Here is a 17,120-nt window from a genome sequence, read left to right as displayed (position 1 = left end):
CCGGGAGTCCAAAAAGAAGGCAGCGGACTCCCACATGGAATGGGCAAACAAACTACAAAGGGTGGCATCACATTGGATGCAAGGGTGCAATGCTAACACCGGAGAAGAAGTGCTACAATTGTTCTTGATGGAACATTTCTTCCAAGATTTGGCGGCGGATACACAGGATTGGGTGAGAGATCGCCGCCCAGCCAACTTAAATGAGGCAGCACGACTAGCGGACGAATATGTGGAAACGAGAAAAGTGAGCCAAGGTACTACACGACCAGCACCTAGAACAGAGGCCCGCACCCCAACACACGCTGCACGCACAGAATTCCGGGCCCCGGTACCCCCAGGACCTCCACGTCCTCAAGGGTCTAACAACCAGCCCCGGGAATCCTACAGAGTGACGTGTCATCGCTGCGGCAACCTGGGACATATTGCCCGTGTTTGCCCGTTGGGATCAGCCAATAATAATTGGAGGCGCACATCTAACAACGAAAGCCCATCTTCACGCCCCGCTGCTGCTCACTGCCTGGAAATTGAAGGGAGCCCTGAGGAATGCCTGGGAATATTATATGAGGCCAACCCCATACAAGCGGCTTCCCCAGATAATCGCCAGCACCACCGTCAGGAGGTGCGTGTAAATGGACAGATAGCACAAGGCCTAAGGGACACTGGCGCTACCATCACTTTAATACAAAAGCATCTGGTGAAACCAGAACTTGTGTCTAACCGTACTGTTGCTGTTCGGGTCGCAGGGGGGGCTGTTTTTCGCTTACCCACCGCCCGGGTACACTTGGATTGGGGAGTCGGGTCAGGAAAGACCACGGTGGGCATTATGGACAACCTACCCGCTGAGGTCGTGTTGGGCAATGATATTGGCCCTCTAGCCTCGGCCTTTTTACCCACTACTGCTGCGGCTTGCCCCGTGACCACCCGCTCACAGACCCGTATCGAGGACGATCCGCCAACAGGTCGGGAGACCCAGGTAAGCCACCGACAGACACCTAGCAATGACACTACAGATAGACCGCTAGCTTGGGACACCCCAGAGGAGTTTGGGAGGGAAACTAGACAGGACCCCACCCTCCGAAAGTACCGAGAACTAGCTGACAATAGAGGGGATGAGCGGGAACGTTTTATATGGGAAGGGGACCGATTATACAGATTAACCGAAGGCAGGAAGAGAGGCTGTGCTCCTTCGCAGAAGCGCCAATTAGTGGTACCTAGAAAGTACCGATTGGAGCTTCTCCGAATTGGCCACGACATTCCGTTAGCAGGACATCTGGGGGGTAACCGCACAACATACAGAATCACTCAGACCTTCTTTTGGCCAGGAATCTCGAAGGACGTGCGCCGTTACTGTAGCACGTGTGATGTATGCCAGAGGGTGGGGAAGAGAGGGGATCATCCGAAAGCTCGACTGTCCCCTATGCCTGTGATCGAGGAACCATTTAGCAGGGTGGCAGTCGATCTAGTAGGACCCCTACCTAACCCCAGTCCCTCTGGTAAGAAATACATTCTTACCGTGGTGGACTATGCCACCCGCTACCCAGAAGCCGTCGCTCTGACGAATATCCAGGCTGACACTGTCGCTAGTGCGCTAGTCGGGATATTCACCAGAGTAGGATTTCCCCAGGAAATCTTGTCGGACAGAGGGACCCAGTTTACCGCAGACTTAACCCAGCAGTTGTGGAAGGTCTGTGGTATTAAGCCCCTACTTAGTTCACCGTACCACCCCCAGACTAACGGTCTCTGTGAACGCTTTAATGGTACCCTAAAGCAATTGCTACGGACCTTTACGGCGGAATACAGAGACTGGGAGCGATTTTTGCCACACCTCCTGTTTGCTTACCGGGAGGTGCCGCAGGAGTCCACTGGGTTCTCTCCCTTTGAACTGCTCTATGGACGGAGGGTGCGAGGCCCTCTCGACCTCATCCGAGAGCACTGGGAGGGAGAGACGGAACACGAAGGTGTCCCCATCGTACCATATGTGCTAGAAATGCGGGACCGTATGGAACAGTTAGCCCGGATGGCCCGGGATCATCTCCATGCGGCCCAGGGTCGGCAGAAACATTGGTACGATCGGAACGCTAGGCTGAGAACATTCCAGGTAGGACAGAAAGTTCTAGTACTTAAACCCGTTCGAGGAAATAAATTGCAGACCTCCTGGCAAGGCCCCTACAAAGTAGTAGCCCAGGTCTGTGACACCACCTATATCATTGCCAGTAGCAAGGACGAAAAGATACAGAAGTCCTTTCATATAAACCTATTAAAGGAATACCAAGAACGGCCCGAAGACATAGCCGCCATATGCATCCCCGCCACTGAGGACCCTGACAGTCTCCCCATCCCTGATCTATTAGCCAACCCCGAGTCCAAAACTCTGCTTAATACAGTACAGCTAGGGGAGCGATTAACTCCCACAGAACGAGAACAACTCCAGCAACTACTAGTTGAAAAGAGATTAACCTTTTCCCAGGAGCCAGGTTACACACCTGTAGCGACCCATTACGTAGAAACCCCAGGACAAGCCCCGCTCCGACAAACTCCCTATAGAATTCCCGAGGCTGTAAAAGAAGAGATGAGGAAGGAGATTCAGGAAATGTTAAAACTAGGGGTTATAGAGCCATCCGACAGTCCCTGGGCATCTCCCGTCGTCCTAGTCCCCAAAAAGGACGGGACGACCCGGTTCTGTGTCGATTACCGACGCCTCAACGACCGAACTGTGACAGACGCATACCCCATGCCCCGAGTAGACGAGCTATTGGATCGCATTGCCAGGGGACGCTATCTGACCACCATTGACTTGTGCAAGGGGTACTGGCAGATTCCCCTGGCCAAGGACGCTATCCCTAAGTCGGCGTTTGTCACCCCGTTTGGCCTATACCAGTTTAAGGTCATGCCTTTCGGGATGAAAAACGCCCCAGCTACTTTTCAGCGCTTAGTGGACCGCCTCCTTGATGGCTTCCAGGACTTCGCTTGCGCATACCTGGATGACATTGCGATCTATAGCGAGACTTGGGGGGAACACCTACAACACATAGAGACTGTGTTGGATCAGATTAGGGCCGCCGGCCTAACTCTAAAGCCGGAGAAGTGTAACTTTGGCATGGCTGAAGTCCAGTATTTGGGACACCGGGTGGGTTGTGGGAAACAACGACCAGAACCCGCTAAAATAGAGGCCGTAGCCAATTGGCCCACACCCCACACTAAGACACAAGTGTTAGCTTTTTTAGGGACAGCAGGGTACTACAGGAGATTTGTCCCTGACTACAGCGCCATCGCCAAACCCTTGACAGATTTAACAAAGAAGAATCTACCTAGAGTAGTCCTGTGGTCTCCCGCCTGTGAAACAGCCTTCCAAACCTTGAAACAAGCCTTGATCAATGCACCTGTTTTATCTGCCCCCGTCCCTAACAAAAGATTTGTCGTCCACACAGATGCGTCCATGTACGGACTGGGGGCAGTGCTAAGCCAGGTCGGCGAAGACGGGGGCGAACACCCTGTCGCGTATCTCAGCAGAAAACTGTTACCTAGAGAAGTGAGTTACGCGGCAGTGGAAAAAGAGTGCTTAGCCCTGGTCTGGGCCCTAAAGAAATTAACCCCATATCTGTATGGTCAAGAATTCACCTTAATTACTGATCATAACCCCCTTGTATGGCTGAACAGAGTAGCTGGAGATAATGGACGCTTACTGAGATGGAGTCTCGCACTACAGCCATACAATTTCTCCATCCAATACCGCCCTGGCAAGTTTAATGGGAACGCGGACGGTCTGTCCAGACAAACAGAACTATTGCCCTAACAAAGGACCGGACAGCCCCAAGTTGACCCGAAAAGGATCAATCCGGGTCTGCCGGAGTGTTCCACAAAAGGGGAGCATTGTAACAGATCCCTAACAACCTCTGGTGGATGTGAAACAAACCAGGGAATTACAATTTACACATCCATTCGCTCCATTCCTCTGTTCGTCTGGTTCCGTGCGAATTTCACGTGTAATGCAGAGGTGGCCGCCATTTCGGGACTTTCCACGTGTTCGCGGCCATCTTGTGTGCGAACAGCGGTGTTTGCCTGCAATCGCATGGAACTGAAAACGGATACGCAAACAGGCGAACACCGCTGAATCCTCCAGACCTCCATAAGTTCGTACGAAAACTACCGAACGTCCCCTCGTTCGGTAGTTATATGCAATCATCTATGGGGATTCCAGCGAACCCCGCGATTCGCATGGATGGCCAGAGTATCATACCTTTTTACCGTGCGAACGGAGACCGACCGCAAGGCCAAAACTCATGGAACTAATTTCGGCTAGTTGGTCTGTGCGGTCGGTCAAAACTTTGGAACGTTGTATCTCCCGAACTGTACATCCGAATGGGGTGATTTTTGGATATATTGTCCCCCTGAAGGAGAGCTATCCAGCGCTACCGGATTTAAAGCTGTACCCCCTGTTTTTGGGGTACATCCAGAACTGGTGGAAAAATGTGGACATTTTAATTGGGTTATGTAGTTATCTGAGGGGAGGAGACGTGGGGGTGTTACCATCTTTATTATTGGTTGTTTTCATCCTCCCCCTGGGAGTGTTCTGTGTGTATCTATTTCTAATAAAAAGCAGGCTGGGTGTTCCAGTCCTCAGTTCATCTTGACCCTTCAAAACGTAGCCTCGTCTCGTTCTTGGAAGGGGATTATTTGGGGATATTATTCTGCTCCTGTTTACAGCTGAACCTGCTCCTCACTCTGGATATCGTGGATGGGATTACATCAGCTTACTTCTCCACAGCAGCTTGCAGGGAAAAAGGACGTCTTCAACGGCAGAAACCCTCTCTCTATCTGGGTAGCCGTTACATTTTCCCTGGTTTGTTTCACATCCACCAGAGGTTGTTAGGGATCTGTTACACCTGATATTACACCCTGTCTGTATAATAACCCTGATATAAGACCCTGTCTGTATAATAACCCTGATATAACACCCTGTCTCTATAATAACCCTGTATAATAAACCCTGATATAACACCCAGTCTGTATAATAAACCCTGATATTACACCCAGTCTCTATAATAACCCTGATATAACACCCTGTCTGTATAATAACCCTGATATAACACCCTGCCTGTATAATAAACCCTGATATTACACCCTGCCTGTATAATAACCCTGATATTACACCATGTCTGTATAATAACCCTGATATTACACCCTGCCTGTATAATAACCCTGATATAACACCCAGTCTCTATAATAACCCTGACATAACACCCTGTCTGTATAATAACCCTGATATAACACCCTGTCTGTATAATAAACCTTGATATTACACATTGCGTGTATAATAACCCTGATATAACACCCTGTCTGTATAGTAACCCTGATATAACACCCTGTCTGTATAATAACCCTGATATAACACCCTGTCTGTATAATAAACCCTGATATTACACCCTGCCTGTATAATAACCCTGATATAACAACCTGTCTGTATAGTAACCCTGATATTATACCCTGTCTGTATAATAACCCTGATATAACACCCTGTCTCTAAAATAACCCTGATATAACACTGTGTCTCTATAATAAAACTCATATTACACTCTGCCTGTATAATAAACCTAATATAACACTGTGTCTGTATAATAAACCTAATATAACACTGTGTCTGTATAATAAACCTGATATAACACCCTGTCAGTATAATGAACCCGATATAACACCCTGTCTGTATAATAACCCTAATATTACCCCCTGACTCTATAATAACCCTAATATAACACCCTGCCTGTATAATAAACCTGATATAACACTGTGTCCGTGTATTAAACCTGATATAACACCCTGTCTCTATAATAAACCTGATATAACACCCTGTCTGTATAATAACCCTGATATTACACTCTGCCTGTATAATAAACCTCATATTACACCCTGCCTGTATAATAAACCTGATATAACACCCAGTCTGTATAATAACCCTGATATAACACACAGTCTGTATAATAAACCCAATATAACACCCTGTCTCTATAATAACCCTAATATAACACCCTGCCTGTAAATTAAACCGAATATAACACCCTGTCTCTATAATAACCCTGATATAACACCCAGTCTGTATAATAAACCTAATATAACACTGTGTCTCTATAATAACCCTGATATAACTCCCAGTCTCTATAGTAACCCAGATATAACACCCTGCCTGTATAATAACCCTGATATAACACCCTGTCTCTATAACAATTTACTTCCTTAGAAGATATACCCCTATTGCCTATATATATATATATATATAATAAACCTGATATTACAGAGTGTCTCTATACTAAACCATGATATAATTCAGTGTCTCTATAATGAACTCTGATATCACCCTCTGTCTCTATAATAAACGCTGATATACTCTGTCTATATAATAAACCTGATTGAATCAACCAAATCAGCAGCAGAATAGTAATAGATATTATAACTGAATTGATGGTACTCATTTTATCGACCTCGGAAGGATGAAGGGCTGAGTTGACGCTGCTGGGATTCGAACCTGCGACTTCGCATTTTTGAGAATTTACCAACTGAGCTACCTCACCAGCATAGTAAATCCTCACATTATACTTCTTTTCTATAATACACCCTGATATTATACTGTGTCTCTACAATAAACCCTATTATTAGACTGTGTTACTTTAATAAACTTGTATATTACACAGTGTCTCTTTAATAAACCCTGATATAACTCAGTATTTCTCTAACATATCATGATATGACACAGTGCTTCTATAATAAACACTGATATTACAATGCGTCCATATAATAAACCCTGTTATTACACTGCATCCCTATAATAAACCCTGGTATTAAACTGCGTCCCTATAATAAACCCTGATATTATACTGCATCCCTATAATAAACCCTGATATTATACTGCATCCCTATAATAAACCCTGATATTACACTGCATCCCTATAATAAACCCTGATATTATACTGCATCCCTATAATAAACGCTGATATTACACTGCATCCCTATAATAAACGCTGATATTATACTGCGTCCCTATAATAAACCCTGATATTATACTGCATCCCTATAATAAACGCTGATATTATACTGCATCCCTATAATAAACCCTGATATTACACTGCATCCCTATAATAAACCCTGATATTATACTGCATCCCTATAATAAACGCTGATATTATACTGCGTCCCTATAATAAACGCTGATATTATACTGCATCCCTATAATAAACGCTGATGTTATACTGCATCCCTATAATAAACCCTGTTATTACACTGCGTCCCTATAATAAACCCTGATATTACACTGCATCCCTATAATAAACCCTGATATTATACTGCATCCCTATAATAAACCCTGGTATTACACTGCGTCCCTATAATAAACCCTGATATTATACTGCGTCCCTATAATAAACCCTGATATTATACTGCGTCCCTATAATAAACCCTGATATTATACTGCATCCCTATAATAAACCCTGATATTATACTGCATCTCTATAATAAACCCTGGTATTACACTGCGTCCCTATAATAAACCCTGATATTATACTGCGTCCCTATAATAAACCCTGATATTACACTGCATCCCTATAATAAACCCTGATATTATACTGCATCCCTATAATAAACCCTGGTATTACACAGTGACTCTATAAAAAAAAACCTGATATCATACTGTGCCTCAATTATAAACTCTGATATCATAATGTGTCTCTGTAATAAACCTAATCTCATACTGTGTCTCTATATCAAACCCTGATATCATACCGTGTCTATAATAAATCCGGATAACATTCTGTATTTCTATAAAAACACAATCATACTGTGTCTATATATTAAACCCTGATATCATACCATGTCTATAATAAATCCCGATACCATACTGTATTTCTATAAAAGCCCTGATATCATACTGTGTCTGTATAATAAATCAATATATCACACAGTGCCTCTATAATAAACCCTGATATTATACGCTGACTTTATTAAAAAACAAAACCCTGATAGTACACATTACCTCTATAGTTAACCATGATATTGCACCCTGCCTCTATAATAAACCCAGATATTAAACAGTGTCTCTGTAATAAACCCTGCTTTATACTGTCTCTTTAATAAACAGAGAACTTATACTGCACCTCTATGGAAAATATACCTGATATACACCCTACTTTTATAATAAATGCTGATATTATAATGTGCCTGTATAATACAACCTGATATTATGCTATCACTGAAAAAAACAGCTTGATATACTGTACCTCGATTAAAAAACAACAACTGAAATCACAGTCTGTCCCTATAATAAATTCTGATAGTACACAGTGGCTTTATAATAAATCCAGATATTATAATGTACTTGTATAATAAACTCTTGTGTAAAATGAGGATTGTCTCTCACCACCTGCAATCACCACTCAGTTTGTATTAGCATATGGCGGAAGCCCCAAGGGGGCTCCCTATAGGCCATAGCCTGTTTGGGAATGACGGGAAGCAGTGCTTATAACTGAAGTCCTTAGTTCCAATGGAGCAATATGAAAAATAGAAGGGGAAAAAAAACAAATATAGTGTAGTGTTTTAGGGTATCAAATATGGCAAATAAAAAAAAGATTACACTTACACTTTTCTGCAGCTCCAGATCACTGCGTCTGGACGGTACAATCCCGTCTGTGGACATGCAGATGGTCCTGGTCCTATGGGGAGGTGTCTTTAGGCCAGTGGTTAGCGTTGTACGGTCAGCAGCGGTGCTCACATTCAATTTATTCTGGAATGCCAGTAGATAGTGCTCCAGTAATATTAGAAAAAAATATAAAAACATAAAATAGTGCTCTCTGTAATGTTAAAATAATAAATAAATAAAAATAAATATACTCACAAAGGAAGAACCAAATAAGTATTGCTCAATCCTAAACAGCATAGGTGGTATGTTCCCCACCAGGAATATATAGGAGTCTTCCAGGTAAAATCCTCAAGGATTCAGATAAGAAGGTGCAGAATTTAATTTAAAAAATAGTTTTATAAATAAACAAAATCATAACATCAAAAAAGTGATGCTGACCTTACAATGCTAACCACTGGCCTAAATACACCTCCTCATATAGGACCAGGAATATCTACATATCTACAGACGGGGATTGTATTTGTACCGTCCAGGTGCAGTGATCTGGAGCTGATCTTGAAAAGTTGTAAGATTTGTTGTTCCAGCACATCCCACAGATGCTGAATCGGATTGGGATCTGTGGAATCTGGAGGCCAAGGCAACACCTTGAACTCCTTGGAAATCTCTTCAAACCTTTCCTGAACCGTTTTTGCAGTGTGGCAGGGTACATTATCCTGCTGTAAGAGGTCACTGCCACCAGGGAACACCATTGCCATGAAGGGGTGTACGTGGTCTGTGTCCCAATCTCTAGGTAGGTGATATGTGGCAAAGTAACATCCACATAGATGCCAGGATGCAAGGTTTCTCAGCAGAACATTCCCCAAAGCATAACACTTCTTCCTCCGGCCTGCCTTCTTCCCATAGTGCGTCCTGATGCCATCTCTCCCCAGCTAAACAATGCAACCGCACCCGGCCATCCTCCTAATCTAAAAGAAAATGTGATTCATTAGACCAGGCAACATTCTTCCATTGCTCCATGCTGCAGTTCTGACGCTCACATCCCCATTGAAGGCATTTTCGGTGGCGGACAGGGATCATCATGTACACTCTGACCGATCTGCACTGCACAGTCCCATACGCAGCAAACTGCGATGCCCTGTGTGTTCTGACACATTCCAATCATGGCCAGCATTAAGCTTTTCATTAGTTTGAGCTACAGTAGCTTCTGTGTGACTACACCAGACATGCTAGCTATTGCTCCCGAAGTGCGTCCAGGAACCTTGACGCAGATTCACCAGTTGTCCTTCCTTGCACCACGTTTGGTAGGTACTAACCACTGCATACCGTGAACAGCTCACAAGATTTTGTCCAATTTGGACCCAGTCATCAATCCATCACTATTTGGTCCTTGTCACTGAGATCTTTTCGGTTGCCCGTTTTTCTTGCTTCCAACACATGGCATTCAAGAACTGACTGTTCACTTGCTGCCTAATATATCCCACAGGTGCCATTGTAACGATATAATCAATGTTATTCACTTCACCTGTCAGTGATTTGAATGTTGTGGCTAATCAGTGTGTACAACGCTATGGAATCTGATGGCGCTATATAAATAATAAAATAATAATAAAATAATAATAATATACAGCACCTCTATAATAAAATTCATTTTCACACAGAGCCACATACACAACGCCATTCCATAATAAAATTCATTATTAAACAAATTAACAAATAAATTCCTTTGTATCTGCCTTAATTATAGATCAGTTATACCTGATAACACAGAACGGCTGCAGATAATAGTAATAAGCATTTTTAGGATACATACCGTGTTTCTCCGAAAATAAGACCGGGTCTTATATTAATTTTAGTCACAAAAAACACACTAGGGCTTATTTTCAGGGTAGGGCTTATTTATTTACGGTACCGGTATGTACATTGAACCCCCCCTTTAATTAATCCACCCCCCCTTTAATAAATCCACCCCCTTTAATAAATCCACCCCCCCTTTAATAAATCCACCCCCCTCTAATTAATCCACCCCTCCTTTAATAAATCCACCCCCCTTTCATAAATCCACCCCTCCTTTAATAAATCCACCCCCTCTAATTAATCCACCCCCTCTAATTAATCCACCCCTCTAATTAATCCACGCCCCTTTAATAAATCCACCCCCTCTAATTAATCCACCCCCTCTAATTAATCCACCACCCCTTTAATGAATCCACCCCCTCTTTAATTAATCCACCCCCTCTAATTAATCCACCCCCTCTAATTAATCCACCACCCCTTTAATTAATCCACCACCCCTTTAATTAATCCACCCCCTTTTAATTAATCCACCCCCCTTTAATTAATTCACCCCCCCTTTAATTAATTCACCCCCCTTTAATTAATTAAGTCCCAGACATAAAATACCGGTATCTACTCACAGTTCAAAGAGTCCGACCACTGGGTGCCTCACCGCCCGGAATGGATCCTTCCGCTGAAGATCCGTGAAGGCAGACTGACGGCGCTGCGCACGTCGTCATCACGCTGCGCACATCGTCATCACGCTGCGCGATGCCGCGGCCCGCAACGCTCCTCCTCCTCCTCCTCATAGAAGAAGGAAGTCCCGCCGGGCCGCAAAGGTAAAATGCCTAGGTCTTATTTTCGGGGTAGGGCTTATATTGCAGCCCACCCCGAAAATTCAGCTAGGGCTTATTTTCGGGGTAGGTCTTATTTTCGAGGAAACACGGTATATAACATGCAAATCGAGCCCCATATTAATCGATATAACACTCCGTGGGGGTTTGTATGTACACAGACCGCAGAACTGAAGTGAATTGAATTATAAAAATGTTGATGTGTAAAAATTCCTCAGCTCACGTATAGTCACATATTGATTGTATGTAGCTTCAAAGTTTGCAATTTAGTTTACAAATGATGAGAAATTGGAATTCGGTAAATAAGCCCCTTGCCTCTGTACTGCAATTACTATTTTCCTATGAGAGGTCACTGAAATGAGGAAACTTCGAATGGGAATTCCCTTAACTATTACAGCCCTTTGCAGTGGTTGTGGTGCTAACAGACTAACGGCGCAATCCAAACCATTTTTTAATTGTTTGCAAAATAGCCAGAATTGCAAAAAAATATTAAAGAACAATCAGTAGGCATTCAGAATCCAGACATCATTCCAGACATCATTCAAAATATTTATCAATTAATTTAGCATTGAATTTACATAAATAAAGAGATTTAACCCCTCTGGGATGTTCTGAATGTTTTAGTTCCTAACAGGCAAGGCATGGGGGAAAGAGGAAGATTGTAAGTTGTCAGAGATAGGAGACGCATAGAACATGGTTCTCAAAATTCTGGCACTCCAGATTTTGTTAAACTATAACTCCCATGATTCTTTGAATGAAATAGACAGCCAGGGAATCATGGTAGTTGTAGTTTAGCAACATCTGGAGCCTGGAGGGCTAGAGTTTGGAGAATTCTACCCTAGAGGAAGTGAGAATAATAAAGCAAGGTTGGAAGATGGTGTCAATACAAGGTAAAAGAATGATGAAGAAATAACATAAAGGAATCAGGGAATGATGGGGAAATAATTGACATATGCACCGTCGTTATTCGGCAGGTGCCATTTTAGTTTACCTTAAATAAGACACTGACACCGAATTTATCTGTTGGATTATAACGTCCACAGCTTTATTAATTATTAAATATGTAAATAAATAAATTAACAATTTAGGGTCATTGTCCATCTAACATTATATTACTATCCCCCCGTACAATACCCCTGACAATGACCCTATCTTTTGAACAATAATTAACATTCACTTAACATATAACCAGAAACACACGGCCTACCAGAGAGGCCCCAAAACCATCTGTTAACTGTAGGGGTGTACCCAGACACCCCTACCCCCTAGGTTCGTAGCCACCGAAGAGCTTGAACCTACCAACATCTAATCCATCTGGCCTACTCCAGCCTAGGCCTTGGCCTGTCCATTCCCAATTCCATCTAACTCCTGGCTTTAACACGCCCTGTTCCCGCCGCTGTGACCAAACGGGATCAAACTCAACTATAGGGAGGGAGGGTGGGACAAGTGACAGGTCAGTGCAATTCAGATTAACTGGCTCCTCACTTAAGATGGCCGCCTATTTACACTACCTGACTCCTCCCCTACTTAGCCCTGCCCTGAACATCCCAAACCTTTCCACCTGCCTACTTCCTGGCCTTGTCAAGGCCCACTCCCCTGTTTCACTGTTCCATGGGCTTCATGACATATGCACCGTCGTTATTCGGCAGGTGCCATTTTAGTTTACCTTAAATAAGACACTGACACCGAATTTATCTGTTGGATTATAACGTCCACAGCTTTATTAATTATTAAATATGTAAATAAATAAATTAACAATTTAGGGTCATTGTCCATCTAACATTATATTACTATCCCCCCGTACAATACCCCTGACAATGACCCTATCTTTTGAACAATAATTAACATTCACTTAACATATAACCAGAAACACACGGCCTACCAGAGAGGCCCCAAAACCATCTGTTAACTGTAGGGGTGTACCCAGACACCCCTACCCCCTAGGTTCGTAGCCACCGAAGAGCTTGAACCTACCAACATCTAATCCATCTGGCCTACTCCAGCCTAGGCCTTGGCCTGTCCATTCCCAATTCCATCTAACTCCTGGCTTTAACACGCCCTGTTCCGCCATAGCACATGACTTGATCCCTTAAGGACATGTGCGCCCCCCACCACCCTGAAACAGGGCCAAGCTAATCCCTTCCTGAAAGCCTAGATTGAGCAAGTCACAACCCACGTCTGACAAGTGTACCCCGTCTCTCCTAAAATAGCCCGGAAGCATGTCCTCCAGTTCCCTATGCCGAACTACAACACCCCCCACTCGCCGCACAAAACTCGCCATTGCCCTGTTAACCTTGCCCCTGCATCGAGCCACTGCAGCCGGATCCCTGGCGTGCCGCCACGTGAAACGGGGGACCATTTCCGACCACACTACCACCACGCCAGGGACCAGGTCCAACAGCCGATCCACGTCTCTCTTCATCCGTCTAACCAACTCCCTTTGCGGAATCAGACCCAAATCATTCCCACCCCCGTGTAATAAAACTATGTCCGGAGCAGATCCCCCGGCCAACCTGCTAAACAACAAACTACTAAGGCTTTGCCAGCTAAACCCCCTAAAGCCAAACCAAGAAATCGACACTTCTCCTTGAGTAAAACCCAGCTGTGCTCCACTTCTCCGAACAGCAGCCCTCTTCTGAGCCCAATAGACATACGAGTGGCCCCAGATCCACACTTTCCATCCTGCAAAGAAAAACACGTTAATACCAAACCGATGGATTCCACTTCCATCACAGCATCCCATCGCCCTGCTCACACCAGCCTATCTGGTCTAACGTATGATCTAAAACGCAAGGATTCCCACCTCCCTATGCGTTTAATCCTCTCGTCCCCCAGTCCCAGCCGTGCGGCCTCAGTTGCCGCCCCAATTCTAAAGGAGTGAGTCCCAAATTGCCCAGGCTCTAGGCCCAGCTTACTTACCCCCATCCTAAACACCCTCGCGAACTGGAAGCGCGACAGGGCCGAGCCATCCTGGTGCACCAAGAAGCAACCATCACCCCCCGGGCGCAATGCCCGGTACTCCGACCCCTTTTCAACTGGGCACACCCCTGACCCAGGCAACCCGAACAACACAACTGCGCAACCTTTGCCAAAAATGTCCGTCTTCGAACGGCGTAACTGAATTCGCACCCTGTCCTCGCGAACCTCCACTTCTGTGAGCTGAAGACCCCCAAGGCCCTTCTTGTTTGCGCTCACCAACTCCCCGATCCGAAAAGCCCCGAAAAAAGCCCACACAAATGCCACCGTGAACAACGACACTTCAAATGAGGAGCTGCAAATACCCGGAAGAACGCCCACCAGCTCCCGCAACAATTCAAAGGACACTGGTCTACGCGAGTCTACCGTTTTCTTCCCCCTCTTGAATCCCTTCACTGCCTGACGGACCAGGAAGTGTTTGGTATCATCAACCCAGCCATTGAACTTAAACAGGAAAGCCAAGGCAGAGAGATGCCTATCCACCATGGCAGGCGACGTCTGAGCCGCGAACAGTCGACAGAGTAACCACAAAAGTGCATCCAAGCGTTGCCCCTCCGTAGGGGCGCTACTCACCTGAGCCACCGTCTCGTCCCACAGCTTCCAAACCTTTACGTAGGACGCCCACGTGCTCGGCGCCAGTGACCTCCTCACACAGTCTCCAAGCAGGCCGTCCCGAGTTGCCACATCACACCCGGGCACTCCTGACCCTGGGCCAGCGCGTCCGGCGCAGCCTCCCGGAAGCGTTCCCACTGAAAACGAGACAGTGAGTCAGCCACCACGTTCTGGAGCCCCGGGATGTGCCTAGCCCTGAACACTATGTTGAATGACATACAACTAAGTACTAATTGTCGAAGCAGGCGTACTACCGGGGGCGACGAGGCGGTCAAGCTATTGATCGCTTGCACTACCGCCATGTTATCGGAGTAGAATACCACCTTTTTGTCAGCCAACTCCGTACCCCAGAGTACCACCGCTACAACGATGGGAAACAGCTCCAAGAACGCCAAGTTCTTAATCAGAGGACTCACCTTCCACGGTTCCGGCCACGCCTCCGCGCACCACTTACCTGCCAAGTAGGCCCCAAAACCAACACTGCCGGAAGCGTCCGTAAACAACTTCATTGCTGCCGACGACACCGTCGGTTCCCGAAAGAACACTGTCCCGTTAAAGTTGCCCAAAAACTGTTCCCAAACCCCCAAATCGTCCTTCATCTCGGCCGACACCCGAATGTAGTGCGACGGCCGCCGCACCCCACTCGTTGCCTGCGCCAACCTCCGGCAAAATATCCTCCCCATGGGGATCACCCTGCACGCAAAATTAAGGCTCCCCACGAGGGACTGGAGCCCCCGCAAGGTCACCTTCCTTGCCCCCTTGACCACGTCCACTAGCTGTCGCAGATGCCGCAGCTTATCCCTAGGCAGCCTGCATTCCCCGAGCTCCGAATCAATTTCGAGACCCAAGAAGCTAAGGCACGTGGTGGGGCCCACCGTCTTGTCCCCCGCCAACGGCACCCCAAAGGTATGCGCCACCCGCTGAAAAACTTTCAGTACCTGAGCACACCGCTCCGAGTCCCGTGGGCCGACACACAGAAAATCATCCAGGTAATGCACTACAGCACCCCCGGCCGATTCCGTGCGCACCACCCATTCCAAGAAGGTACTAAACCTCTCGAAGTAAGCACAAGAGATGGAACAACCCATAGGCAGACACAAGTCCACGAAGATTGCACCCTCAAAGTGACACCCCAACAGGTGGTGACAGTCCGGGTGTATGGGCAGCAGCCGAAAAGCCGCCTCCACGTCCACCTTGGCCATCAGCGCCCCACGCCCCGCTCTCCTAACCAGCTCGACGGCTTTGTCGAATGACGTGTAGGAGACCGAGCATAGGTCGGCGTCGATGTCATCATTCACCGAAGACCCTTTCGGGTGCGATAAATGATGAATCAGACGAAACTTTCCCTCTTCCTTCTTGGGAACCACCCCCAATGGTGACAACCTCAAATTCGCCAAGGGCGGAGCCGGAAATGGCCCTGCCATCCTCCCAGCTTGCACCTCCTTGGCCAACTTCTCCCGCACAACCCCCGGGTGTTCCCTGACCGACCTGAGGTTCTCACAAGGTGCCCCCGGCCCCGTGGCTTTGAAGGGAATTTTGAAACCCTCGGCAAATCCCGCCCGAAGGAATTCTGCCACGGCCTGATCAGCGTATTGCCTTAGCCAAGGCAACATCGCGCCTACCTTCACTGGTGACACCCCCAGCGGGAGCTGTGGGAGCGGCCGCTCCCGCTGCTCCTCCCCCTGTGGCCGACTTACCTTTCTTGAAGCACCTGTTGACCCCGTGGTTCCCGCCGCACCCTGAGCATTCGTGCCGGAATCTACAAGCGGATCCCCACTTACACTGTCCTTCGTTGAAGGCCCAGCAGGCACCTTTCTTTTGACCTGCCGCCACCGCCCCCCCGGGAGCGGTGCCGGCAGTCCCTGGAAAGGGCGCACTCTTTTGCGCCATCATTAACCGCATCCAAAGCGGCAGGTCCATTTGGTCCCAGCGCATGGAAGGGTTGGCCGCCAGTCGCTGGCGGAACTGCTCGTCATACCTCCACCATGCCAACCCTCCATAGGTGCGGTATGCGTCCCCGATTCCGTCCAAGTAACAAAACAACTGGGAGCAGCACTCTGGCCGCTTCTCCCCAATAACACTGGCCAAAATGCAAAAGGCTCGCAGCCAATTGCCGAAGGTTTTCGGTATCTTGCGATACCTCCGCCTTTTCTCCTCCTCCTCCTTCTTGGCGTCTTTTTTGTCCTCCTCTTTTAAATCTAAGAATTCCTCCAGGGGAAGAAGGGAAAATATTTCCACGAATTCCCCTTTCGCAATCTTCTCTTTCACCTCCCCTTTCAAATGGC

The sequence above is a fragment of the Pelobates fuscus genome, chromosome 7 (assembly GCF_036172605.1).
Source record: "Pelobates fuscus isolate aPelFus1 chromosome 7, aPelFus1.pri, whole genome shotgun sequence".
Taxonomy (NCBI): Eukaryota; Metazoa; Chordata; class Amphibia; order Anura; family Pelobatidae; genus Pelobates; species Pelobates fuscus.
This window is presented reverse-complemented; position numbering follows the sequence as displayed.